Raw genomic sequence first — 27,073 nt, 5'->3', positions numbered from 1 at the left:
TCATGAGGGTGGGTCGAGGGTAGGTCCCACCTCCTCATGAATGGTTTAGCACCATCTCCTTGATAAGTGTGTACTTACTCAGTTATTTCACATGAGATCTGGTTGTTTAAAAGAGTACGGGACTTCCCCCTTCTCTCTCTTGTTCCCTCATTCACCATGTGATGTGTCTGCCCCCGCTTTGCCTTTTGCCATGAGAAAAGGCTCTGGAGGCCTCACCAGAAGCCAAGAAGATGCAGGCACCATGTTTCCTGTACAGCCTGCAGAACTATGAGCCAATTAAATATCTTTTCTTTATAATTCAGCCAGCTTCAGATATGTCTTTGGAGCAACACGAAAACATCATGTTGATACAGACTATTGGTCCCAGGAGTGCAGTGTTGCTATAAAGATACCTGAAAATGTGGAAATGGCTTTGGAACTAGGTAATGGGCAGAGGCTGGAAGAGTTTAGAGGGTTCAGAACATGACAGAAAGATGAGGGGAAGTTTGGAACTTCTTAAATGGTGAAATGGCTGTGATCAAAATGCTGATTAAAATATGGACAGTGACATCCAGACTGAGGAGGTCTCAGATGGAAAGGAGGAATTTATTGGGAACAGGAGTGAAGGTAGCCCCTGTTATGCCCTCGCAAAGAACTTAGCTGCAGTGTGTCCATGACTTAGGGTTCGGTGGAAGTTTGAACTCAAGAGTAATGACCTAGGATATCTGGTGGAAGAAATTTCTAAGCAGCAAAGCATTCAAGATGTGGTCTGGCTGCTTCTAACAGTTTACCATCAGGTACTGGAGCAAAGAAGTGACTTAAAGTTGGAACTTAAATATAAAAGGGAAGCAAAGTTTAAAAATTTGGAAAATTCAGAACCTGGCCATGTGGCTAAAAAGGGAAACACATTTTCAAGAGAGAAATATATGCAGGTTGCAGAGCAGCAACTTGTTAGAGTGATTAGCATGACTAAAAGGGAACCAAGTGCTAATATCCAAGACAATGAGGAAAAGATCTAGCAGGCATTTGAGAAATCTCTAAGGTAGACCCTCCCATCAAAGGTTCAGAGGCCTAGGCAGAAAAAATTGTTTAGTGGAGCAGGCTCATGGCCCTGCTGCCCTGTGCAACCTCTGGACATTGTTCCCCAAATCCTGGCCTCTCCAGCTGCTAGAGTTCAAAGAGCCTCTGGCATAGCTTGAGCCACTGCTTTGGAGGGGATAAGCCATAAGTCTTGGCAGCATCCATGTGGTGTTAAGTATGCAGGCCCATAGTATGCAAGTTTGAAGAAGACTTGGCAGCTTTCCACTTGATTTCAGAGGATGTATAAGAAAGCTTGGCTGCCCTGGCAGGAGCCTGCTATAGGGGCAGAGTCCTCACAGAGAATCTCTACTAGGATAGCACAGAGGGGAAATGTGGGGTTGGAGCCCCAACACAGAGTCCCCACGAGGGCACTACCTAATGGAGCTGTGGGGAGGGGGCTGCCAGCCTTCAGACCCCAGAATGGTAGAGCCACTGACAGCTTGCAACCTCATCCTGGAACCAAAACAGGCAACCAACTCCAACCTATGAGAGTAGCCATGGGGGCTACACCCTGGAATGCCACAGGGGGTGTAGCTGCCCAAGGTGTTGGGAGCCCACTACTTGCATCAGTGTGCCCTGGATGTGGGACATGGAGTCAAAGGAGATTTTGGAGCTTTGAGATTCAATGACTGCTCTGTTGGGATGCAGACTTGTGTGGGGCCTATTGCCCCTTTCGTTTGGCCAATTTCTCCCTTTTGGAATGGGAATGTTTACCCAATGCCTGTACCACCACAGTATCTTGTAGGTAAATAACTTGATTTTAATCTCACTGTCATAGGTGGAAAAAAAAAATCTCCATATGAAACTTTGGACTTGTGACTTGGAATTTGGGACTTTTGAGTAATACTGGAAAAAGTTATAACTTTGGGGAACTATTGTGAAGGCAATATTGTATTTTAAAATTTGAAAAGGACATAAGTTTTGAGGGGCAAGGAGTAGAATGATATGGTTTGGATGTTTGTCCCCTCAAAATCTCCTGTTGAAATGTGATTCCCAATATTAGAGGTGGGGCCTGGTGGGAGGTGATTACATGATGAGGATGGATCCCTGATGAATGGTTTAGACCAGCCCCTTAGTGATAACTGAGTTTTTGCTCAATTAATTCATGTGAGAGCTGAAAGACTTTAAAAGAGTCTGGGACCTTTCCCTTTTCCCTCTTGCTCTCTCTCTTCCCATGTGACATGCCTACTCCTCCTTTGCCTTCTTCCATGAGTAAGAACTCCCTGAGTCCTCCCCAGAAGCAGACCAGATTTAGGTGCTTCCTGTATAAGCTGCAGAACTGCGAGCCAACTAAATCACTATTCTTTTAAATTATCCAGCCTCAGGTGTTTTTTTGTGGTGATGCAAAAATGTCTTAATTCAACTAGTAAAGAAGGGAATTACAATGACTGAGACCCATGCTTATAGACACTTTCCCAGTGGGTATTCCCAGTTCTCAGATGTAACGTCGCTAGAACTCAAGTAGGATGCATCAGAATTACTGATTTGTGATATCGGTGTAGAGATTTCAGGCTACCAGGGTGCTTATAAATGAAGAGTAATCCCAGAAAGTAGGGAGACACAGAGACAATAATATTAATACCTGCCAATTAAAAGTCCTCAAATCCTTGACTGACCGTGGAACTGTGTGTCTATTGGGGACGCTCCAATGATGCCAGCAGAAAGCAGAAGGCAGCAGCTGAAAGGACTGGACAGAGATTTCAATTGCTGTATACAGCAAATTAAATACTGTTTGGAATCTGAGTAACACAAAGGATAGAGGAGCCTAGTAAAATCTTCAGGTATTCAATAGTCATGCCTTAAAGTATAAACCAATGGCTCCGGATGTTAAAGGTGATCAGCCCTCAAATGCCTGCCAGAGAATGCTTTCTCCTTAGAGGAAGAAGACATAACTCAGATATATTATTTGCAATGCCCTGTGCATAATAAAAAAGTAATATCCATTGTAAGAAAAAGAAAATCATGACTCATCGTCCAAAAAAAAAAAAAAAAACCAGCCCATAGAAATACATGACAAGGTGAAACACATGTTGATATAAAGTAGTAAAACAGTTATGTTAGGGTGTTCTTGCATTGCTATAAAGGAATACTTGAGACTGGGTAATTTATAAAGAAAAGAGGTTTAATTGGCTCTGCAGGCTGTACAGGTTTAAATGGTTCTGCAGGCTGCACAGGAAGCACAGTGATACCATCTGCCTCTAGTGAGGCATCAAGAAGCTTACAATCATGGCAGAAAGCAAACGGGGAGCAGGTGTATTAATGGCAAGAGCTGGAGTGAGAGAGAGAGGGGAGAGGACACACTCTTTTAAATAACCAGATCTCACAGGAACTACCAGAGCAAGAACACACTCATCACTAAGGCAATGGCACTAAGCCATTCACAGGAGATTCTCCCTTATAATCCAAACACCTCCCAACAGGCCACCTTTAACACTGGGGATTACATTTCAACATGAAATTTGGGAGGGACACAGATCCAAACCTTATCAAACAGTTATTATAAGTTAAAAAGTTAAGAAAATGATGGTCTTAGTGAATGAACAGATGTGAAATCTCATCAAAAGACATGGAAGCTGCACAAATGAACCAAATAGCAATACTAGCACTGAAAAGTGTTAATACTGTAATGGACTTAACAGTAGATTGAAATACGGGTCAGCATATTTTTGAGAGGGATCCATAGAAATTATTTAACTTAAAGAGAAAAAAATCAAAAAAATGTAAATAAAGTCTTGGTGAGCTGTGAGTCAGTATCATATGGTCCAACATACAATTAATTGAACTGAATTTCCAGAAGGAGAAGAGAGAGAAATGGGTATGGTGCAGTAAAGAAATAATGACTGAAAGTTTTTCAAATTTTGTGAATAATATCTACTTATGTATCTGTGAAACTCAGAAAACCACAGTAGAATACAGAAAGAAGCATACATCATAGACTAACTGCAGAAAAACCAATGATAAAAAGTTATTCTTAAAACCAACAATATGCATTCTGTCAGATAAAAATGGAGGTCAAAATTGTTGGGAAATAAAATAAAAAAAATCTGTACACCCAGAATTCTATAACCAGTAAAAATATCATTACAAAATTCATACAAAATAAAAACATTTTTAGATTTAAAAGTCTAAAAAGATTTTGTCTGTAGCTGTTCTGCACTACAAGAAATACTAAAGGGACTAGGTATAGTGGCTCACACCTGTATCCCAGCACTTTGGTAGGTCAAGGCAGGCAGACTGCTTGAATCCAGGAGTTTTAGACCGGTCCATGTAACAAAGCCAAATCTCATCTCCCAAAAAAACAACAAAAAAAATTAGCTGGGCATGGTGGCATGTGCCTGTAATCTCAGCTACTTGGGACGCTGAGGTGGAAGAATCACCTGAGCCCAGGAGGTCGAGGCTGCAGTGGGCTGAGGTTGTGCCACTGTACTCCAGCCTAGGCAACCAGAGTGAGACCCTATCTCAAAAATAACAAGAACTACTAAAGGAAAGTCTCTAGCCTGAAGGTAAGTGATAATAGGTGAAACTAAGATCTACAAGAAAAAAAATGAGGAGCACAGGAAATTGCGTATATGTGGAAATATAGAAAAGCTATTTTCTTCTTTTAATTTCTGTAAAAGACAATGCACTAGTTAAGCAAAACTTAAAACATTTTGTTGTGTAAAGTCTATAATTAATGGGTATGTAAAATCTGATAGCATTTGCACCTACAATTGAGGAACTGTAAAGTAATTACAAATTTCTTAACTTTATGTGAAGTGGTACATTATTAACTCTAAGTAGACTGTGGTAATGTAAGAACAACCAGTGAAAAGGAAGTAACACGAAGAAATACACTTGGAGCAACAGAGCAACTAAAATGGGATTAGTATAAAAAGTAGTTAATTTGTCATCCCTCGAAATGTCCAGGTTGGAAAGTCATCAGATCAGGAAATTTCAGAAAAACAGGAAATTGAGTTCTTCTTCCCCTAGAAAGTTGTGATTTGGGGTATATGACATACTTGATTTTATTTTAATCCCTCAAAGCAATATGTTTCACAAGACATGTTTTGCTCTTGAAATTTTTGGTATCTTTCATGTGGCCACTGTGGATGTTTACATTCATAAGCTCAATTACTTGGCCTCTTTCATAAATTTTAAACAAAGGTAACATGCCGAGACCAGCTCAGTCGGGGAGACCCTAACCCAGCTGCGCTAGAGGAATTAAAGACACACACACAGAAATATAGAGGTGTGAAGTGGGAAATCAGGGGTGTCATAGCCTTCAGAGCTGACACCCCCGAACAGAGACTTACCCACGTATTAACAGCAAACCAGTCATTAGCATTGTTTCTATAGATGTTAAATTAACTAAAAGTATCCCTTAAGGGAAACAAAGGGCTGGGCCGGATTAACTGCAGCAGGAACACACCCTTAAGACACAGACCGCTCATGCTAATTGTTTGTGGCTTAACAATGCCTTTAAGCGGTTTTCGCCCTGAGCGAGCCAGGTGTTCCTCACCCTCATTCCCTAAACCCACAACCTTCCAGCTTGGGCGTTAGGGCCATTATGAACATGTTACAGTGCTGCAGAGATTTTGTTTATGGCCAGTCTTGGGGCCAGTTTATGGCCAGATTTTGGGGGGCTTGCTCCCAACAGTAACACATGCTATTATAATTTAGTTTCACCACCAGTTTCTTTGTTTTATGCTTTCGGTAAAACACTATGTCTGCATCTGAGAAATGTTCTGTGCAATTATTACTGAGAAGAACAATATGAATTTTTTAATCTATTCTCACATGAATATTAACAAATAACACACATACAAAGAAAAATATAAAATTCCAGAACTCCACTCCCACATCCCTTCCCCTATCCAACCTTCTCCCACAATGGGGTTCTGCCAAGTACTCCTCAGAGCTTAATCAAACTTACTTCTGTCCAGTTCTGATTCTTTATAAGGTCAGAGGACCTTCAGTTCTCCCACTTCCTGTCAGTGTATTGTGCTTCTCTCCAAGCACCACCACAGAACTGAATCCCATTGGTCTGAAAGAAGTATTTGTGCCTAACAGTAATAAGCAAATGGCATTTTTCTCCCAATGTCAGAAAACATGGGCAACCTGCTCCCTTTCCCCTTTATTGGCGTCTCTCCCGCCTTCCCTCCAAGATCAAATTGGCCTCCCCCAATTCTGTGGAAAAGAAAACAGAATTTCTGGGCCCCATGCCCAAGTGTTTCCAGCCAGCACGGCATCGCCAAGGCTAAATCACCAAGCCAAGGACCTGGGGGTGGGCGCAAATGCAAATCAAAAAGGCTCTTGAGGCCGGGTGCAGTGGCTCACGCCTGTAATCCCAGCACTTTTGGAGGCCGAGGCGGGCGGATCACGAGGTCAGGAGATCGAGACCATCCTGGCTAACACGGTGAAACCCCGTCTCTAGTAAAAAATACAAAAAATTAGCCGGGCCTGGTGGCGGGCGCCTGTAGTCCCAGCTGCTAGGGAGGCTGAGGCAGGAGAATGGCGTGAACCTGGGAGGCGGAGCTTGCAGTGAGCCGAGATCGCGCCACTGCACTCCAGCCTGGGCGACAGAATGAGACTCGGTATCAAAAATAAAAATAAAATAAAAAAAAAAGGCTCTTGAGAAAGAGGGGTTTCTTCATTTTCTCTCTAGGCGCAGTAATCTATGAACAAAGCTCCTTTTCCCAGGCCCTGCAACCTGCCCCTCTGATTGGAAGTGACCGTGGGCTTTTATCTTTTCTTTCACCTCTTATTAGAGTAGTGACAACTTGTTTTCTTCATTTCTTCCTCCCCCTAGGCTTTTAGGTTTCAGCGGACTTCAGGGTGCCCCACCTCTTCCAGGAAGACGCTCCCCCGGGCTGGCGGCTCTCCCAGTGCGGGGCGGGGTCCTAGACGGGGCAGCCGCGCGCGGGGAAGGAGGGTCCAGGCGTGCCGGACCCGCCCCCAGACCCCGCGCCTAGCCCTCCCTTCCGCGCGCTTACTTTGTTTATAACTTGAAAAATCCTCTCCGTCTCCCTTCCCTGCCTCCTCTCCTTTCCCTTTCCTCTGCCAGTGCAACTAGACCCGGCGTCTGGCGTCGCCGGTGCCCAGCATTCTGCGGGGCAGGCGGTGAGTGGGGCTGGACAGGCGGGCGCAGAGCAGGACAGGGTGGCGCGGGCGCCCGGGCTGCGGGGCCGAGGGCGTCGTCAGGGGAGGCCCGAGGCCGCGGTGCCTGCGGGCAGGCGCGGAGGTTGCGTGGCGTCCTGCGCTAGCGGTTCCCGGACACTGCGCTCGCGTCGCATCCTCAGGTGGTTGCAGAAGTTTCGTGGTGTCGGGCGTGCGTCTGCACTGCTGACGCGGAGGGTTTGGGAGCGACCAGTTTCCTGCCCAGGGATGGGGGTCCCGGCTGCACTTCACGGGGGCGGCCCTTTCGTTTCGCTCTGCGTGACAGGTCTCGCTTGATTGGGTTTCTCATGGGTCTCTGACTGGCGTTTCTACGGCGCGGCTCTCACGGACTCAGGCCAGGCCACTCGCAGGTAAAAACGCTATTTATAGTAACTTTTTAATTGCTCGGCGAGTGGAGGCGGTGACAGGAGAGAATCCCTCTCTCATATTTTCAATTCTGGCAAACTGGGGCGATTTGGGGCTGTGCTTGATTTGTTTTTAAAAACGTTCATATTTAAAGACTTAGGATTTTATTTTGTGGCCTTATCTTCTCTTAGGATCTACAATTTAGTTTTTAATTTTATACTGCATTTAGAATGGAGCCACCAAAATAAGTACTTGTGAAGATATAATGCACCAAACTTGATACTGCTTAAAGGGGAATAGATTGCCTAATTTAAATTGCATTCTCCTGTAATAGAACACAACCTCCATCTGTCTATCTGCTCTCATGGATAGCTGTGAAATACTAGCAGCATTTCCATTAAATTTGAAAAAGACAAGAATGCTAATCATTACACTCTGTGACATGGTTGTGAATTCTATGGGCGACTGACAACAGGTAGGGGAACATATTATCACTTTATGCATGATGTGAGTGTATACCTTAATGTCCATAGGAAACACTGAAATTTGATGGGAAGCATAAGTGAATTTATCAAAGTTTCCAATTGCATCATACTTAATTTATAGAAATCAATTGATGTTTATACATAAACTAGATAATACAGTAAAATAAAGTAAAATTCAGTTTGGCATGAAATAACACACAATTGAGAAATTATTTTTAAGAAGATATAAAAAGGTATGTATGAGAATCCAATAAAATACATAACATTCTTCTAGGTAAAGATATCATTTCTCTAAAACAACGTATAAGTAGAATCCTAACTGAATATTTTTGTTACTGTTTTTAACTGTACTGTTTAGCTCATGTGGAAGAACAAACATATTAATGTTATGTATAATATATTACAAATAATAAAATACAAAATATATAATTGTCTTATTTTATATATTATATATGATTTTAACATTTAATATTATACATACACATATATATAGTGGAGACTTCTTCATATAATAAAAGGTGTTACAAAACTGTGGTGATTAAAAGACAGTGCAGTAGACCTACTACCAGATGTATAAATGAAACTGAAGAGATATGGAAGAATAAAAGGAAAGCTGGCATTTGATAAGCATACATTTTAAATCACTGGGTGGGAAGAAGAAATAACATTTAATTGAATGTGCTTGGACAAGCAGGAATTTGTTTGGGAAACCTAATAATAAAACTGGAACTTTTCCTCACTGTTAATAGACAAATGTAGTCTAGATGGCTTACTAGTTTAAATCTAAACATACGCAGCCTAAAAAGGGAAAAAGAAAGCCTGAATAGATATTTGTGCACATTGCATGTGGGAAAAGCATTTCTAAGCATAATACAAAAACCTAGACCCATTTAGGGACATGATTTTTATTAACATTTGCATCCCCCAAAAAAGATACAAACTGGGGACATTGTTAATAGAAAAAAAAAGATAATTTTGCTAATATACCTAGAAATCTTGTTAATGACCTTCAAAATCAATGACCCAGTTAAGGATAAAAAGAGTCAACTCAAAGCAAAAGAAATGCAAATAATAAGCAGAGTGAATACTGTTAGCCACACTAATTATCCAAAACATATATGAAGTAAGACATCAATTTTTGCATTAATTTTACAAATTTTGAAAGTCTGATAACTTTAGGTGTTGTTGAAAATGCAATGAGGAAAATATAATTTTACAAACTTTTAGTGGAAATGTGAATTGGTGAAGCTGTTTTAGGGTTAAAGCTGTTCAAATTTACAAATGTTCATTTACTTAACTGGAATTTATCCAGCAAAACATGCTCCCAAGTGTACAAATAAAAATCTCTGTCAAAGATGTTTAAAGTAGGATTGTTTACAATGTAGAAAACATGGATACAGCTCTGTAGCCATTGATTGGGAATTGGTTACATAATGTATGGTATATTCAAAGGTGGAATAATATACAGTTTAAAACATTGTAGCTCTAAATGTTCTAACTTGGAAATATGTCCAAAACATAAGTTAAAGTTAAAACACAAAGTGAAACAACAAGTTGAAACACTGTGTGTGTGTGTGTGTGTGTGTGTCTGTGTGTGTGTAGTGTAGTAATTATATTTTTGTAAATAATTTGGAATATAGGCTGAATTATATTATTATGAGTAGTGATGTTTTACACATGGCTGAATTATATTATGAGTAGTGATGTTGTTTTACACATTTCTATAATGTATGTGTGTGTATAAGGAAAAATTGATAGTGATTAGTAATTTATACAGAACATTGCCTTCTTGAATATATTAGCTGTCATTTACTACAGAAGAAATATATTTCACAAAACCTTTCATATTGTCTCATTTTTTTCTTTTATAAGTGTCCTCTTTCAGCTGCTTCCTTTAAAATCCCCTTCCTTAATATTGATGTTTATGATGTTTATTGCAAGCACAGCAGTGAAGAATTTTGCTTGAGGGATTTCACAACCAGTTAACTTTTATAAACAAAAAATACAGCAATGTTCATACTCATATGTTCACCACCATTGTACTAAAATTCATTTTTATAGTACTCATTCTTCAGGATGAAAGAGATAGATATGCTAGTACTTAAAAAGAAAAACATCTAAAGTTGGAAAAAAATTGTTTTTAATTGCATGGTAAGGCTGGGTGGTGGTGGCTCATGCCCGTCATCACAGTACTTTGAGAGGCAGGGGTGGGCAGATTGTTTTAGCCCAGGAGTTTGAGAGCAGCCTGGGAAACATGGCGAAACCCCACCTCTAAAAATATTTAAACATTAGCCAGGCATGGTGGCACCCACCTGTAGTGCCAGCTGCTCAGGAGGCTGAGGCAGGACAACTGATTGAGCCTGGGAGGTCAAGGCTGCAGTGAGCCATTATCATGCCACTGCACTCCAGCATGGGCAACAGAAAGAGACCCTGCCTCAAAAATAAAATTGCATGACAAAAATGCAGTGAAGACAAACGATAAGTTTTGAAAAGATAATTTTAATATAAAATTTTAATACCTTTAATATAAAGAAGACAAATGAAAAGCTAACAAAAATGAACAAATGACAAACAGGCAGTTCACAGAAATAGAGTTGCAAATTGCTTTCAAACAAATAATAAAAAATGGCTCAGCCTCCTCATTATGAGATATATGGAAAATAAAACCATTTTTTTTTTTGTACATATCAGATTGACTACTACAAAAATGTTGATAAAATACTGTATTAGGAACGTAACTTTTTGTCTGGGGTCTAAATTGATTCAAATTCTTTAGAGTGCAGTTTGATAGTATCTTTAAAAATGTACAAAACTTTGATCCATCAATTCTGCTTCCAATAATTTAATGCACAGATCCACAGGAAGAAAATATTTTTTTCAGCATTTTTGGTAATAGCCTAAATTTGGAAACGATTTAACTTGTTGTCATTAGGCAGCCAGTTAAATACATTGTGTTGCAGCCATTAAAAAGAATGAGGTTATATGGACTGAAATGTAATTAACATCAAGACATTTTAATAAATGAAAAGAAAAAGACACAGAAAAGTATATAGATGATTGCCATTTTATAAAAACTATGTGTATTAGTTTATATATACTTAGAAAATCTCTTGGAAGAAAAAAATCTAATGTCTGTGGTTGCCTTTACAAATGGGAAATGGGAATTGGAGTAGGTGGGATTTTTTTGTATAAATGTATTGTGTAAATGTATGCACTGCTGACTCCTTGAATTATATTTGTGTTTGTTTGCACATAACATCTGTCTTTTAAAAGTCTGTTTTCATAAATGTAAAGTTTCTTATCAAAGTGACTTAACTGTATGCAACATGACATCTTGTTTTACTACAATTTTAAATACTAAAAGACTAGCTGTAAAATGACACAATGAGGCGCTCTTGGTGATCATAGTTGGCATGGTAATGTTTCCCTAATGTCTTATATAAACATCATGAAAATATTGTTCTGATATTTTTGTACTCTAAATAACAAAAACATTTCCCTCTTGAAAGCTAAGAAGGAGACACCTAATATTCTCTTTAAACAATTTGAACTAAATTAATATATTTAATAAAGGTTATGTATGGACTGTGGCTATCAATTTGCTTTCATTTAATCTTATCTTTTATTTTATATTAAAGCCAAATAGCTAACCTCCAAGATCCTTCACACTTGCTAAAAAGAATGAAATATTCTACCGTACACTTTTTCTTTTGAAGGAGTCATGATGTTAATAAAATAATAAATATATTGATATAGGTTATAAAAACAACACTATAAAAATCTTAGGTTTTGCCCTTTTAATTTGTTGAACATTAATCACTCCCTAAGTTTCTTCTAGAATTGATTTTATGCAACGATACAATTAAATACATATATGTTAACATGTAATTATAATGAAGATACTGTGTATCTATGGGACATTCCTGCTGCAGCATATTTTATCAACATGGACCTAGGTTTATCTTTTGTGCAAGCCTGGAATTCGTTTCTCCAATTTCAGCCCATGTGACAGAAACTTATTAAGTTTACAAGATGTCTACAGAAATGACTGAATCCTTCAGTCGTTGGACTTAAAACACTCATATTGAGCCCACTGAACTATCCAGTTCCCTATAGCCAAGAAACCCATAAAAGTAATTAACACAGTCCACCATAGGAGCCAAGAAATTTGGCTTAAAGTCTATAAAGAGGATCGTACTTGGAAAGGTGTGCATAATATTTCATCTTTGATGAACATGCAGGTCTTTTTAGTTACAGATTCACTACAAGAGAGTACATTGTCAGGTTTTAAAAATTATTTTAAAAACTCAGTTTATATAATCTATTATACATTTATTGTAGAAAATTTAAAGAGGAAATGTTTATATCTTAGCATGTTTCCTCCAGTTTCCATATTTTTAAAAAACATTGCTATCATTATACTTATCCAGATTATATGTTTAACATTTGAATGTAAACATTTAATGATTTTTACAAAACTGTTACTATATTTTTAAAGGAAAATTATTTTATCATAATGTTTCACGATAATGTGTTTACTTAACAATTGTGCTTGATATTTATGTAGTTTACAATCACTACTATTTTCATTTTGCATTCCTTCTGTGAAAATGAGAATGTATCACTTAAAAATATTATATGGCATATTTTGGATTTATTTTGAATTTGGTATAGAGGAAATTTACTTGGGTTTACAAATGAGATTTGAGAAAAAATAGATATGTCTTATATTGGTAAACTGAACATTTGATTGAATGTATTATGATTCCTACAGCAGATAGGTTTTTATCTGAATGGGGTAAAATTTCATAGATCTGTAACTGAGGGGTTGTGTGTTGGGGCCGGGGGGGATATATTAAAATCATCTGGGAAATGGCTTCCATTTTCTTTCCTTATCCATAGAAGCAATGATCTTTTTAAGCTTTATCATGAGACTGCAACAATTCGGTAACATCTTCATGCTTCACTTCTAACTCTTAGTTCTCTTGCTATTCTCTCACATCTGCAGGTACTTCATCCAATGAAGTCTTGAGCCACGCAAAATCATCCAGGAGGGTTGGAATCAACTTCTTCCAAGCTCCTGTTAATATTTATATTTTGACTTCCTCCCATGAATAACAAAAGTTCTTAATGGTATCTAAAATGGTGAATCCTTTTTAGAAAGTTTTCAATTTACGTTGCCTAGATTCATCAGAGGAATCTAGGCCTAGCTTTTGGCCTGTCTTTGCTTTCAGCATGCCTTCCTCATTAAGCTTAATCTTTTCCAGCTTTTTGACTTAAAGTGAGAGATGCACGAACCTTCTTTTCACTTGAATATTTAGAGGCATTTGTAGGCTTATTAATTGGCCTAATTTCAATATTGTTTTGTCTCAGGGAATAGGGAGGTCCTAGAATAAGGGGAGAGATGGGAGAATAGTTGCTCTGTGGAGCAGTCACAACAACACTTACTAAGTTCACCATCTTATATAGGCATGGTTCATGGGGTCCCAAAACAATTATAATAGTAACATCAAAGATCACTGATCATAGATCACCATAACAGATTGTTATGAAAAAGTCTGAAATATTGTGAGAATTACCAAAATGTGACAAAGAGACAAACTGAGAACTTGCTGTTCTACAAAATGGCACTGATAGACTCCTTGATACAAGGATGCCACACACCCTCAATTTGTTTAAAAAAATGGAGTATCTGTGAATCACAGTATAGCAAATCACAGTAAAACAAGGCATGCATGTACATAATGAGGTATCTTGAGAATGGGACCCAAGTAAACATGAAATTCATGTTCCATTATGTTTTAAACACATAGCCTGAAGATAATTTTATACAATATTTTTGATAATGTTGTGTATGAAACGTTTACGTACATTGAACCATCAGAAAGCAAAGGTATCAGTATCTCAATCACCCATGTGGACAATCTGTGGTTATTTGACGTCACCATCATTCCTGACTCTAAATTCATTATGCTACTGATAAGTAATCATTTTCTTACATTACTCACAAATAAGTGCTTAACAGTAAAAAATAGGATGTATCATTAGTACAGTGAAAAGAGAATGCGTTCAGGGTAACTAAGCAGCACAGTAGTATCTCCAGAATGCCTGTGTCAGAAAGCCACCAATAAGCAATGGCAGGCTTTCATTCTTTACCTACAATGCCGTATTTTGATTACAAGGTTATCCTTCACTGAATTTTATTATTTTAAGTGAGAAGAAATATCAGAAGTAGCCAAGTGACCAGCAAGTGTTTTCTCTACAAATGAGGAAGCATTCTGATGGATGACTTTTCAGAATGTTTCCTCTGGAGTCCTCTGTCTCATTAACAATGGTTTTTGTCTTAGAAGTCTCTGTTGATTTTACAAACTGACACAATTTCTTATTCTGTGATGAATGAATGCTCTTAGAGTCCTTCAGTAAACCCATCACATATTTTCACCATGTCATCTATAGGCACTTTGCAGTTTTAACAGTGTCCTCATCATCTTTCACTTGTGACATCATGTTGGTGCTGAAAGTTTTGGATTTTTGAGCATTTCAGATTTTGGACTTTTGGATTAGGGATGCTTAGTCTATACAGCATTTTATGTGCCCGAACTCTGCATGAATATTATAATCTTGTCTTAAAGTTAGAGATTGGTTCATCCTTTTTGTTCATTTCTTTGTTTTCAAGAATAAATGACAAAACAGTTTTTGTTTTGCTTTCTATTTTTTTGTTTTTCAAGAGTTTTGGAGCATAGTCAGGATCATGATGATAAGAAAGAGATGTATATATGTAACAAACCTGCATGTTGTGCACATATACCCTAAAACTTAAAGTATAATAAAAAAAAAGAGATGTATACAGTTGGTAGAGCATATTGTTAGCAGGAGTTTGAGAAGAGGGGTTTCAGTCAATTGAGAGATTCCCATGGAAGAAGCAGGATGAAATACAGATAACAGAACTAATTCTTACAAATTTTTTTTCTGAAAATGGTCCAAGTGTCAATTAGGAACTTTCCAGGTTTGATTTGAAACCCCCACCACAGAATTTGTTTTTCCTCCCTGAGAGATTGATGGGTTACTGTTTTGGGATTAAAGCCTTTGGGGGCTTCCTCTAGTGGAGAAATAGTTCAGACAAAAGGTAGTGGATCCATTAGATGGCTAATATAAAAGTGGACAATGTATTTTCTAGTTGCATGAGTGTTTACCATAAAGGCAGACATCTTGGGGCATAGGGTTCTTTATTTTGGGATCCTCTTGGGCCCTGTAGCCTTTACAACTGTAAAGACATAAACCTGTTTGCCTTTCGTAAGGAATTTTCCCACTGTAGCCATTCTAAGTTACTTTTGCTAAGGTTCTCCCATTCGTCTCCAAAAGCACAGGTTCTGGGTCTCTGGTTTTTATACAAGAAGTTGGCTAGAATTCCAGAGGGCGAAGCTCTAGCAACCTTTGACCAGATAAACCCATGATTCCATGTCTTTTATTAACCTTTCCTACCTACTAACTGAGTTGAGTTTATGTCTGACCCAGTCAAATACCTGAGGCCTCCCTACTGGGCCCAGTCCTGTTTTTGGCATGACTTTGAAACCCAGTGTAGATCAAAAATGCTCAAACTCAGCTCAAATCAGAAGTTCATGAAGCTTAGATTCAAAAATCTCACCCATGACCCCAGTTGCTGCGAAAGAGCAGTGAGTACACTGGGCATGCTGGGTACCTTAACTTGGTCACTCAGTGCTCCTGGGATCACTGGAAGTTTGCTTCAAGATCTGACTTCTCATGTGAAACTCTTAAAATAAAAACTTTAGGCAAATTCAGCAGAGTTTATCTGAGCGAAAAACGATTCATGAATCAGGCAGCCCTCAGAACCAGAAGAGTTTCAGAGAGCTCCACCGAGTAACATGGGCAGGCAGTATTCATAAACAGAGGAAAGAAGTGACGTACATAAATCAGTTGATTGGATCCAGCCTGGTATTTGCTTTATTTGGTCATGGTGTGATGCGGCATTTGCCTTCAACGGACATGGTCTGATCAGTTGACAGCCTGTGATTGGCTGAAGCTCCACTACCATCATTGGCTGAGACTCAGCTACTTGTTACAAGAATACAACCTCAAATCAAGTTGCAGTCTGCTATTTACAGAGGCAGCTTTAGGCCCAATTTAATTTATCAGGTTATGATTTAGATTACTAGAAATGTGTTGTTTTATTTTTATGTGGTTAGAGAATTTCCTGTTATCTTGCGGTTAGTAATTCCTAGCTCATTACATTATGGTCAGAGAACAAGCTGTATGATTTTAATTTTTTTGTAATGTTTTAAGATTTGTTTTATGAGCCAGAATGTGGTCTGTCTGGGTGAATGTTCTGTATGTTGAAAATAATGGTTATTCTAATGCTGTTGGGTGGGTGTCCTACAAATGTCAGTGTTGGTTGATGATGCTGTCTAGTTGTGCCAATATCATTGTTGATTTTTCCTCTGCTTGTTCTTGTAGATTACTAAGAATGGAGTGTAAAAGTCCTCAACTATAACTGTGGATTTCTCTTTATTTTTTTCAATTTTGCCAGTTTTTCCTTCATGTATTTTGAAGCTCCATTGTTAGGATCAGTCATGCTTAGGATTGCTGTATCTTGTTAAGAAATTGTCTCTTACTTTTAAGTGATAGCCCTTCTTATCTCTGGTAATTTTCTTTGCTCTGAAATCTACTTGTGAGATATTAGTATAACCACTCCAGCTTTCTTTTTCTCTGTAATGACTTTGTTGAGACATAATGCACATACCATAAAATTCACCCATTCAAAGTGTACAGTTGAGTGAGTTTTAGTATATTCAGAGTTGTGAAGCTATCACCACAATCTAATGTTAGAATAATTTTGTAATTCCAAAAAGAAACCCATGCCCAATAACAGTCATTTCCCATCTTCTTGAAACCACAAATCTACTTTATGCCTTTATAAACTTGCCTATTCTGGATAGTTCACATCAGTAGAATCATGTACTATATGGTTTTTTTGGTGACTGACTTCTTTCTAGTAGTGTAATGTTTTCAAGGTTCGTCCAGGATGTAGCATGTATAGCCATACAAAATTACTTTGTATGGCTGAGTCATATTTCATTGTAGGGATATTTAAAAATTGATCAGTTTACCAATTGATGGATATTTGAGTTGTTTCTATTTGTTGGCTATTATGTGTAACGCTATTATGGACATGTTTTTGTGAAGGCATTTATTTTCATTTCTCTTAGGTATATACCTAGAAAGAAATTACTAGAGGACATGGTTAACTGTATTAACCATAATGAAACTCTATGTTTAATCTTTTGAGGAACTGCCAGACTGATTTTCAAAGCAGCTTTAACATTTTACATTCCTCAGCAACATATGAAGGTTTCGATATCTACATATCTTTCCTAAAACGTGTTGTTATATTTTTTATTATAGTCATCCTACTAGGTGTGAAGAGTATCTAATTGTAGTTTTGTTGTTATTTTTTAAGAGACAGGATCTTGCTCTGTCACCCAGGCCAGTGTGCAGACACAGTCATAGCTCAGTGCAGCCTCGAACTCCTGGTCTCAAGAAATCCTCCCACCTCAGCCTCTCCTGTAGCTGGGACTATGGGTACATGCCACCTTGCTCAGCTAATGTTTATTTTTTCATAGAGACGGGGTCTCATGATGTTAGCCAGGGTTTCTAACTCCTAACCTTAAGGAATCCTCCCACCTTGGCCTCCCAAAGTGTTGAGATTACAGGCATGAGCCACTATGCCCGGCCTTAATGCCTTAATTAGTTTTGATCCACATTTTTTTAATGATCAGTAATATTGAGAATATTTTTATGTGCTTATTGGCTATTCATATATCTTCTTTGGAGAAATGTGCAAATTCTTTGGCCATTTTTCAATTGAGATGTCTTTATTTTTGAGTTGGAGTATTCTTTATTCGGGACAAAAGTCTCTCAGATAAATGGTTTGAAAATATTTTATCTCATTCTGTGGGTTCTGTTTTCATTTTCTTGATGATGTCCTTTGAATTACAAACCTTTTACATTTTTATGAGTCCAATTTATTTATTTATTTATTTTTGTTGCTTTTAGTATTGGTGTCATATCAATGAAACCATTGCCTAACCCAATGTCATGAAGATTTACTCCTGTGTTTTCTTCTAACATTTATTAGCTTTATCTTTTGCATTTAAGTATTTTTTTTTTCTTTTTTTGAGACAGAGTTTCACTCTTGTTGCCCAGGCTGGAGTGCAATGGTGCAATCTCGGCTCAGAGCAACCCCCACCTCCCGGGTTCAAGTGATTCTCCTGCCTCCGCCTCCCAAGTAGCTGGGATTACAGGCATGTGGCACCATGCCCTGCTGTTTTTGTATTTTTAGTAGAAGTGGGGTTTCTCCATGTTGGTCAGGCTGGTCTCGAACTCCCAACCTCAGGTGATCCTCCCGCCTTGGCCTCCCAAAGTGCTGGGATTACAGGCATTAGCCACCGCATCTGGCCTGCATTTAAGTTTATAATATACTTTGATTAATTATTTGTATTGGGCATTGTAGGTGTCCAAGTTTTTTTTTTTTTTGGTATGTGGATGTACAGTTGTCTCAGCACTATTTGTTGAAAAGACATTTCTTTCCCCTGTTGGTATCCTTGTCAAAAATCAATTACCCATAAATGCAAAGATTTGTTTCTGGATTCTCATTTCTGTTCCTTTGCTCTATATGTCTATTCTTTGGACCAATGCCATACTGTTTTGATTGCAGTACATTTGTAGTAAGTTTTGAAAGCAGGAAGTCTGAGTTTTCCATTTTTCATTTGCTTCCAAGATTGTTTTGGCCTTTATGGGACCCTTTTATTTCTATAAGAACTTTGTATTCAGCTTGTTAGTTTCTGGAAAAAGGCAATTTGTATTTTGATAGTGATTTTGTTTCATCTGTAGATAAATTTGGGGAGTATTGCTATCTTAATATTAAGATGAACTTGGGATATCTTTTATTTAGATCTTCTTTAATTCTTTCAACATTTCATGGTTTTCAGCGTACAAGCCTTGCACTTTTTAATTAAATTTATTTCTAGGTGTTTTATTATTTTTGATACTATTATAAATGTAATTGATTTCCTGCATTGTTCATTGCCAGGGTATAGAAATACAATTGATCTTTGTATAATGGTCTTGTATCCTGCTGCATTGATGAACTTGTTTATGCTTCCTTTTTAATGAATTCCTTAGAAGCTTTGATATGACTTTGAAAATGTCACATTTCTTTATTTCTATTTCAGATGGCTTTATTTCTTTTTTCTAACCTAATCACTCTGGCTAGAACATCCAGTACAATGTTGAAAAGAAATAGTAACAGCACATACTCTTGTGTTGTTTTGGTCTTAAGGGAAAGCATTTAGTCTTTCTCTGTTGAATATGACATTAGCTGTGGAGTGCTTCACAAGTTTCTTACCAGATTAAGAAAGTTCTATATTTCTAGATTGTTGAGTGTTTATTCTTTTTATCAATAAAGAGTACTGGATTCTTTTGAATATTTTTTCTGTCATCTATTGAGATTACATAGTTTTTGTCCTTTATTTTATTACCATGATATATTCATTGATTGAGGTTTTTTTTTGTTTGATAAACCATTTTATTACTACAATAAATCCCACTTGGTCATGGTGTATTGTGGTATATTGTGGATTCAGTTTTCAGTATTTTGTTGAGAATTTTTGTGTCAGTATTCTTCATGGTTGTTAGTGTAGTTTTGTTGTGTTGTCTTTACCTGATTTTGATATAAGGGTCATACTGAAATAAAATAAGTTTTAGAAGAGTTTGCAAAGGGTTGATATTCATTCCTTATTAAGTATTTGGTAGAATGTACAAGTAAATCATCTGTACCTGGGTTTTTTTTTTGTGGGAAGTTTTTTTGTTACTAATTTAGCCTCTTATTACAGTTCTATTCAGGTTTCCTGTTTCTTCTTGAGTCAGTTTTGGTAGTGTCTGTCTTCTAGGAATTTGTCCATTTCATCTACTGTATCTAATTGGCATATGGTAGTTTGTAGTATTCCCCTATAATCCTTTTTTCTTTTCAATGTAAGGTTAGTATTAATATGGCTCTTTTCATTCATTATTTTGGTAATTTGAATCTTTTCTCTTTTTCTTTATTAGTGTATCCAAAAGTTTGTCAGTTTTGATCTTTTCAAAGCAACAATTTTTAGCTTTTTTGATTTTCTTTTTTATTCTCTATTTTATTTATTCCTACTCTAATCTTTCTTTCTTTCCTTTTTCTTGCTTTGGTTTTAATTTGCTCTTTAAGACATATTTTACAGAGGAAGATTACGTTATTTATTTAAGAGCTTTATTCTTTAAAATTATTTTTATTTACAACTATAAATTTGCCTCAAAACATTGCTTTGGCTGTACTCCATAAGTTTGTGGCCTTTTGTCTTTTCATTGTGAATTTTCATTGTGATTTTTTTGCCGACCCATTGCTTATTAAAGAGACTGTTGTTTAATATCCACATATTTTGAATTTCCTCACCTTTTTTCTATTGTTGATTTATAATTTAGTTTTCCATTGTGTTCAGATAATATTTTATATGATTTTAGTTTTTAAAAATTTATTGAGGCTCATGTTATAGCCTAATGAATGTTATATCTTGGAGAATGTTTCATATGCACTTGAAAATAAGGTATTCTGCTATCGTCAGTTACAGTGTTACATGGATAATTATAGATCTAATTGGTTCATAATGTATGTGTATTTCCCATCAATTTCATCAGTTTTTGATTGTGTATTTTCAGGCTGTATTGTGATGTGCACATAAATGTATAATTGTTATATCTTCCTGATAGATTAATTTTTTCTTCTCTTTATGAAATATTCTTCTTAGTCTTCAGTAATAGTTTTTGTCTTAAAGTTTTATTTGTATAAGATTAGTATAGCCACTGCAGCTCTTCTTTGGTTAACACAAAGTACACCTCTTTCCTTTTTCGACCTGTTTGTCTTTATAAATTGTGTCTCTTGTATATGACATATAGTTGGATCATGTTTTCTCTCTTTTTTTTTCTTCAATCCATTCTGCCAGTCTCTACCTTTTGATTGGATTGTTTAATCCATTTACATTTAAGGTAATTACTGGTAAGGTAGGAACTATATCAGATGTTTTGCTACTTGTTTTCTATGTGTCTTACATTCTTTCTTCTTATTAGTGCATACATGGTATATCTTTCTTATCCTTTCTTCTTTAACCCTTTTCTCTTTCATCTTTTTCTACCTTATCATTTCATTTGAAGTTAGTTTCTTTTAGAGAGCATGTAATTGAGTCTGTATTAGTCCATTTTCACGCTGCTGATAAAGACATACCTGAGATGGGGCAATTTACAAAAGAAAGTGGTTTAACGGACTTATGGTTCCACATGACTGGGGAGACCTCGCAATCATGGTGAAGGCAAGGAGGAGCAAGTCACATCTTATGTGGATGGTGGCAGGCCAAGAGAAGAGCTTGTGCAGGGAAACTTCCCCTTATGAAACCATCAAATCTCAAAAGACTTACTCATTATCAGAAAAGCAGCACAGAAAAGACCTGCCCCCACAATTCAGTTACCTCCCACTGGGTCCCTCCCACAACACCTGGGAATTCAAGATGAGATTTCGGTGGGGACACAGCCAAACAATATCAGAGTCATTTAAAAAAATATGCATTTAACTATTCTGTTAACCTCAGTCTCTTTGTTTATATGCTTAGTACATGATTTTAAATGTAAATATTGATATGTTTGAATTTTTGCATGCTTGCTCTCCTTTCTGTTCTTCTTTATCTCATTTTGATTTTATTGATGACTCTGGGGATCTCCTAAACCTCCAGTCCTATGATGGAAGGTGCTGCCTCAAAGGTCTCTGAGATGCCTTCAAGGCATTTTTTCCCATTGTCTTGGCTAGTAGCAATTTCCTTCCTTCTAGTTATGAAATTTCTCAAGATTGCTTGAATTCCTCCCCTGAAAATGGGGTTTTTTTTCCTACCACATGGCTGGGCTGCAAATTTTCCAAACTTTCATGCTCTGCTTCCCTTTTAAATATAAGTTCCAGTTTTAGATCATTTCTTTGCTCACACATATGAGCACAGGTTATTAGAAGCAGCCAGGCCACTTCTTGATGTTTTGCTGCTTAGAAATTTCTTCTGCCAGTTACCCGAAATCATCATGCCCGAGTTCAAAGTCTCACAGATCTCTAGGGCAGGGGCACAGTGCAGCCAATTGCTTTGTTAAGGAACAGAAGTACCTTTGCTCTAGTTCCCAATAAGAAGTCTGTCATTTCCCTCTGAGACTGCATCATCCTGGACTTCATTGTCCATATCACTATCAACAATTTGGTCACAACAATTTAACAAGTCTCTAGGAAGTTTCAATATTTCCCTCATCTTCCTCTTTTCTTCTGAGCCCTCCAAGCTGTTTCAACCTCTGCCTGTTACCCAGTTCCAAAGCTGCTTACACATTTTCAGGTATCTTTATAGCAGTGCCCCACTCCTCAGTACCAATTTTCTGTATTAGTCCATTCTTGCACTGCTGTAAAAAAAATACCTGAGACTGGGTAATTTACAAAGAAAAAGAGTTTAATTGCTTCACACTTCCACAAGCTGTACAGGAAACATGATGCTGGCAATCTGCTTGTCTTCTGGGGAGGCCTCAGGAAACTTACAGTCATGGCAGAAGGCAAATGGGGAGCCAGAACTTCACATGGCTGGAGCAGGTGGAAAAGAGAGATGGGAGAGGTACCATACACTTTTAAACAACTAGATGTCACGATAACTCATCACAAGAACAGCACTACGGAGATGGTGCTAAACCATTAGAAAGCACCCCCATCACCCAATCACCTCCCACCAGGCCCAACCTCCAGCATTGAGGATGACATTTCAACATGAGATTTGGGTAGGGACACAGAGCTGAACCATATCATCATCTTCGGATTTTCTTTTTCCACATCAGTGGAGGTTTTTCTGGTTCTTTTTGAACTATAATTTTATATTGTGTTGTAGTCATTTTGCATATTATTTTATGAGATTCTGAGTCTTACCGAAATGCCATGGAGCTAATTGATTTTCTTATTGTTTTGGCAGGCAGTTGATCCACTTGGATTGAGGCCAAAAGTTCTGGCCAGCCTTTTGTGAGTTATGATTTCAATGTCAGTTAGTTTAATATTCAAAGTCTTTGCCATGATATTTAGATCTCTTTAGTGTGTGCACAACCCTTGGCCAGTCTGAGACCTGAGCAGTCATCTATTTTGTATCAGTTCTAAAGTCTTTGTTAGGATCAGATGCTTAGGATCAGATCCATGCATTCATTTCTCCTGGATTAGCTGAGGAGTTCATAAACAACTTTATAGGGAAAATCCCAAGCTGCATCTTCTCCATGACCTCCTTGCTATTTACCCATTTTCTGGGTCTCTCCTATTTCGTTTTTCAGCCAGAAAAAAAATGAGGTTTTATTTACCCTTTTCATCTCTGTGTGTCCCCCAAATTCATTTGCATTCAAGGCCAAGTCACAGGAAGGCAGAGAGAGACAAAAGGGAACAGGGTGCACCCCATTCTTTTGGAGCCACAGCTCCTTGTGTCAAGAGGTAGATTTCTTTCCTTTAGTGTTTTCCACACCTGTGGGCCTTCTCTGATAAAATTACTGCTTTCTCCACAGTGAGACTTCCAGGATCTGGGACATGACAGAATGGAGAAAATAAAAAAAAATTTTTTTAAACTGTGAATTTTCCAACTGTTTTTGAGCTTTAGGGATGCTCATTCCCCTGCTCAAGCCAGAAGTAGAGGGCTTCTCCTGGAGCTGTCTCTGCATCTAGTGTCTACTACTATGTTTCAGGATGCCTTGAACCAGTATTGGGCCAGGGATACCAGAGAAAAATGTGAAGCTTACTGTGGTTTGATTGTACTTTTTCTGGTCTTCTGTTTCATGTTCTTTCTACTTTTTAATTTCCAGGGTCTTCAAATAGCTGTTCATTCATTCTGTTTAGGTTAATTAATTGTATTTAGTGGGAGAGACAAGTTGGTATCAGTTTACTGCATGTTATCCATAACTGGAACATATGACCTATTATGTTTTTTGGGTTTTTTAGTTCATGGGTAATTTCTCTTCAAACTATAAATGTATTTCAAAACCCTTACCGAGTGGAATTTGAAAAAGAACACAGCAGAACAGCCTACTTTCCCATTATAGGGTATAGGAGTGAGGTGTGCTTGATAGTTTGAAAGCAACAGGAGGGTGATGGGGTATGAAGGAGAAGGCAGCAACTATATAGAAGGTAATTTTCAGTAGGGTTTGTTTTGTAGAATACTAAGTTGGCCTCTGATGCTGGTTTTTTGAACTGTAGTTTCCAGGTTATAGAGCTATAACCTTGAACAGGTTGCTTAAACTCTGTGGGCTTCTGTTTCCTGGCCTGTATAATGAAACCATAATATTCACCTCTGTCAGCATATATGAAGTTCCTGACACATCATAGATGTTTACTAATTCATATCTAAAACTTAAAGAAACTGAGAGTTTAAAATATAGCAGGTCATTTGGAGTCATAATCAGTAGGTAATCCTTAACATCTTTATAGCCAGCTGCTCCTTTAAAAAATGCCTTAAAACTTCTCTAAAAAATATTAGAAATTTTCATTTATAAGAATCCCCATTTTCCGTTGGGCCCCATTCAAGTTAGCTTTAAATTGAAATGTAACAACAGTTATCTGTTCAAAAATTTTGAAATATGACTGTTTTACCTACCTTTTCTAGTGTTGTGGTTTGGTGATATGTTAAAAATAATTTAACATACTAAATAACATTGTGATATGTTAAAAATAATTTAACATATCCAGTTATTTCTACATAGCAGGGTTCCCAATATAGTATGTGGCCGAGAGAATTATATTTTGTAATCTATATTATTAGCAGAACAATGAAATAATATAGATAAATGCAAAAGTGACAAAATTTGTAAATTCAAAGGAACTGTCTCCCATGTAAATTCACTAACGATAAAAAAGCTTTTAAATAATTGAAACTTAAAAATATAAAGCATTGTTTTTGTCAAAGAAATTGATGTATGTAAACTTCATCAGTCTTGTGGTACATCATCATCCAGAATTTATAGGTAGTCAAATACAGGGAAACAAAAGTATGTCCAGAGATGTGGAAGCATAATTCAAGCTTGTAATGTAGATTTTCTTAAAGGATGTAGCATAAGTTTGCACACAGTAAAAAACCTCATTAGGCAATGTTTATTGGGTACCTACCATATGCAGACATGACTCTATGTACTCCAAATTGGAAGAGAGGAAGTCAAACTATCTTCACAGATCATATGATTCTGTACCTAGAAACTGCCACGGTCTTTGCCCAAAGGCTCCTAGAACTGATAAACAACTTCAGTAAAGTTTCAGGATACAAAATCAGTGTAAAACAATCAGTAGCATTTCTGTACACCAGTAATGGCCAAACCAGGAACCAAATCAAGAATGCAATACCATTCACAATAGCTACGAAAAGAACAAAATATCTAGGAATACAGCTAACCGCGGAGGTGAAAGATTTCTGCAGTGAGAATTACAAAACACTGCTGAAAGAAATCAGAGATAACATAAAAACATGGAGAAACATTCCATGCCCATGGATAGGAAGAATCAATACCATTAAAATGGCCCTACTGCCCAAAGCAATGTACAGATTCAATGGTATTCCTATCAAACTACCAATGTCATTTTTCACAGAATTAGAAAGACATGATTCTGAAATTCATATGGAACAAAAGGAGTGCAAATAGCCAAAGCGATCCTAAACAAAAAGAAGAAAGCCAGAGGCGTCACACTATCTGACTTCAAACTGTATTATAAAGCCACAGTAACTAAAACAACATGGTACTAGTACAAAAACAGACATATAGAACAACAGAATAGAAATAAAGCTGCACACTTACAACCATCTGATTTTTAACAAAGTCAACAATACCAAGCAATGGGGAAAGACTTCCTGTTCAATAAAAGGTGCAGGGATAACTGGCTAGCCATATGCAGAAGACTGTAACTGGACACCGTCCTTTCATCATATACAAAAATCAACTCAAAATGGATTAAAGACTTAAATGTAAGACCTAAAACTATAAAATCCCTAGAAGAAAACCTAGGACATACCATTCTGGACGTAGGCCTTGGCAAACATTTTGTGATTAAGTCTCCAAAAGCAATTGCAACTAAAACAAAAATAGACAAGTGGCACCTAATTAAACTAAAGAGCTTTCACAGAGTAAAATAAACTATCAACAGAGTAAATAGACAACCTACAGAATAGGAGAAAATATTCACAAACTGCACATCTGACAAAGGTTGAATATTCGGAATCTGTAAGGAATTTAAACAAATCAACAAGTGAAAAACAACCCCATTAAAAAATGGGCAAAGGTTATTTTTTAAAAGAAGACATAAATGTGGTCAACAGGCATAAGAAAACAGGGTCAACATCAGTAATCATCAGAGAAATGCAAATCAAAACCACAATGATATACTATCTCATAGCAGTCAGAATGGCTATTATTAAAATGTCAGAAAATAATAGATGTTGGTGAAGTTACAGAGAAAAAGGAATGCTTATATACTGCCGGTGGGAATGTCAGTTCATCCACTATGGAAAGCAGTTTGGAGATTCTAATAGAATTGAAAACAGAACTAGCATTTGACCCAGAAGTCCCATTACTGGGTACATACCAAAAGGAATGTAAATTGTTCTACCAAAAAGATACATACACTTCTATATTCATTGCAGCACAATAGCAACAACATGAAATCAACCTAGTTACCCATCAGTGATGTACTGGATAAAGAATATATCGTACATATACTCCATGGAATACTATGCAGCCTTAAAAAAGAAGGGAATCATGTCCTATATAGCAACATGGATGCAGTTGGAGGCCATCATCCTAAGGGAATTAACACAAGAACAGAAAACCAAATACTGTATCTTCTCATTTATAGTGGGAGCTAAACATTGAGTACACATGGATACAATGAGGAGAACAATAGACATCAATGC

At 37.3% G+C, this 27,073-nt stretch overlaps 1 protein-coding gene across 10 annotated transcripts in view; it reads left to right on the top strand.

Moving 5' to 3' along the window:
* The first annotated feature begins 6,858 nt into the window (after positions 1-6,858).
* The window catches only part of PLSCR4 (phospholipid scramblase 4), a 76,683-nt gene continuing 56,468 nt past the window's right edge, over positions 6,859-27,073 (top strand). For 2 of the 10 annotated variants that reach the window (XR_010155823.1, XM_054681145.2), the window contains exons 1-2: positions 6,955-7,158; positions 7,481-7,565. The gene's annotated coding sequence lies outside the window, so the exon portion shown is untranslated. Of the gene's footprint in view, positions 7,159-7,179; positions 7,566-27,073 lie in introns of those variants that run through there. The other 8 variants (XR_010155824.1, XM_003310110.6, XR_001713700.3 and 5 more) reach the window with 5 other exon arrangements.

The sequence above is a fragment of the Pan troglodytes genome, chromosome 2, assembly GCF_028858775.2.
Source record: "Pan troglodytes isolate AG18354 chromosome 2, NHGRI_mPanTro3-v2.0_pri, whole genome shotgun sequence".
Taxonomy (NCBI): domain Eukaryota; kingdom Metazoa; phylum Chordata; class Mammalia; order Primates; family Hominidae; genus Pan; species Pan troglodytes.
This window is presented reverse-complemented; position numbering and strand designations above follow the sequence as displayed.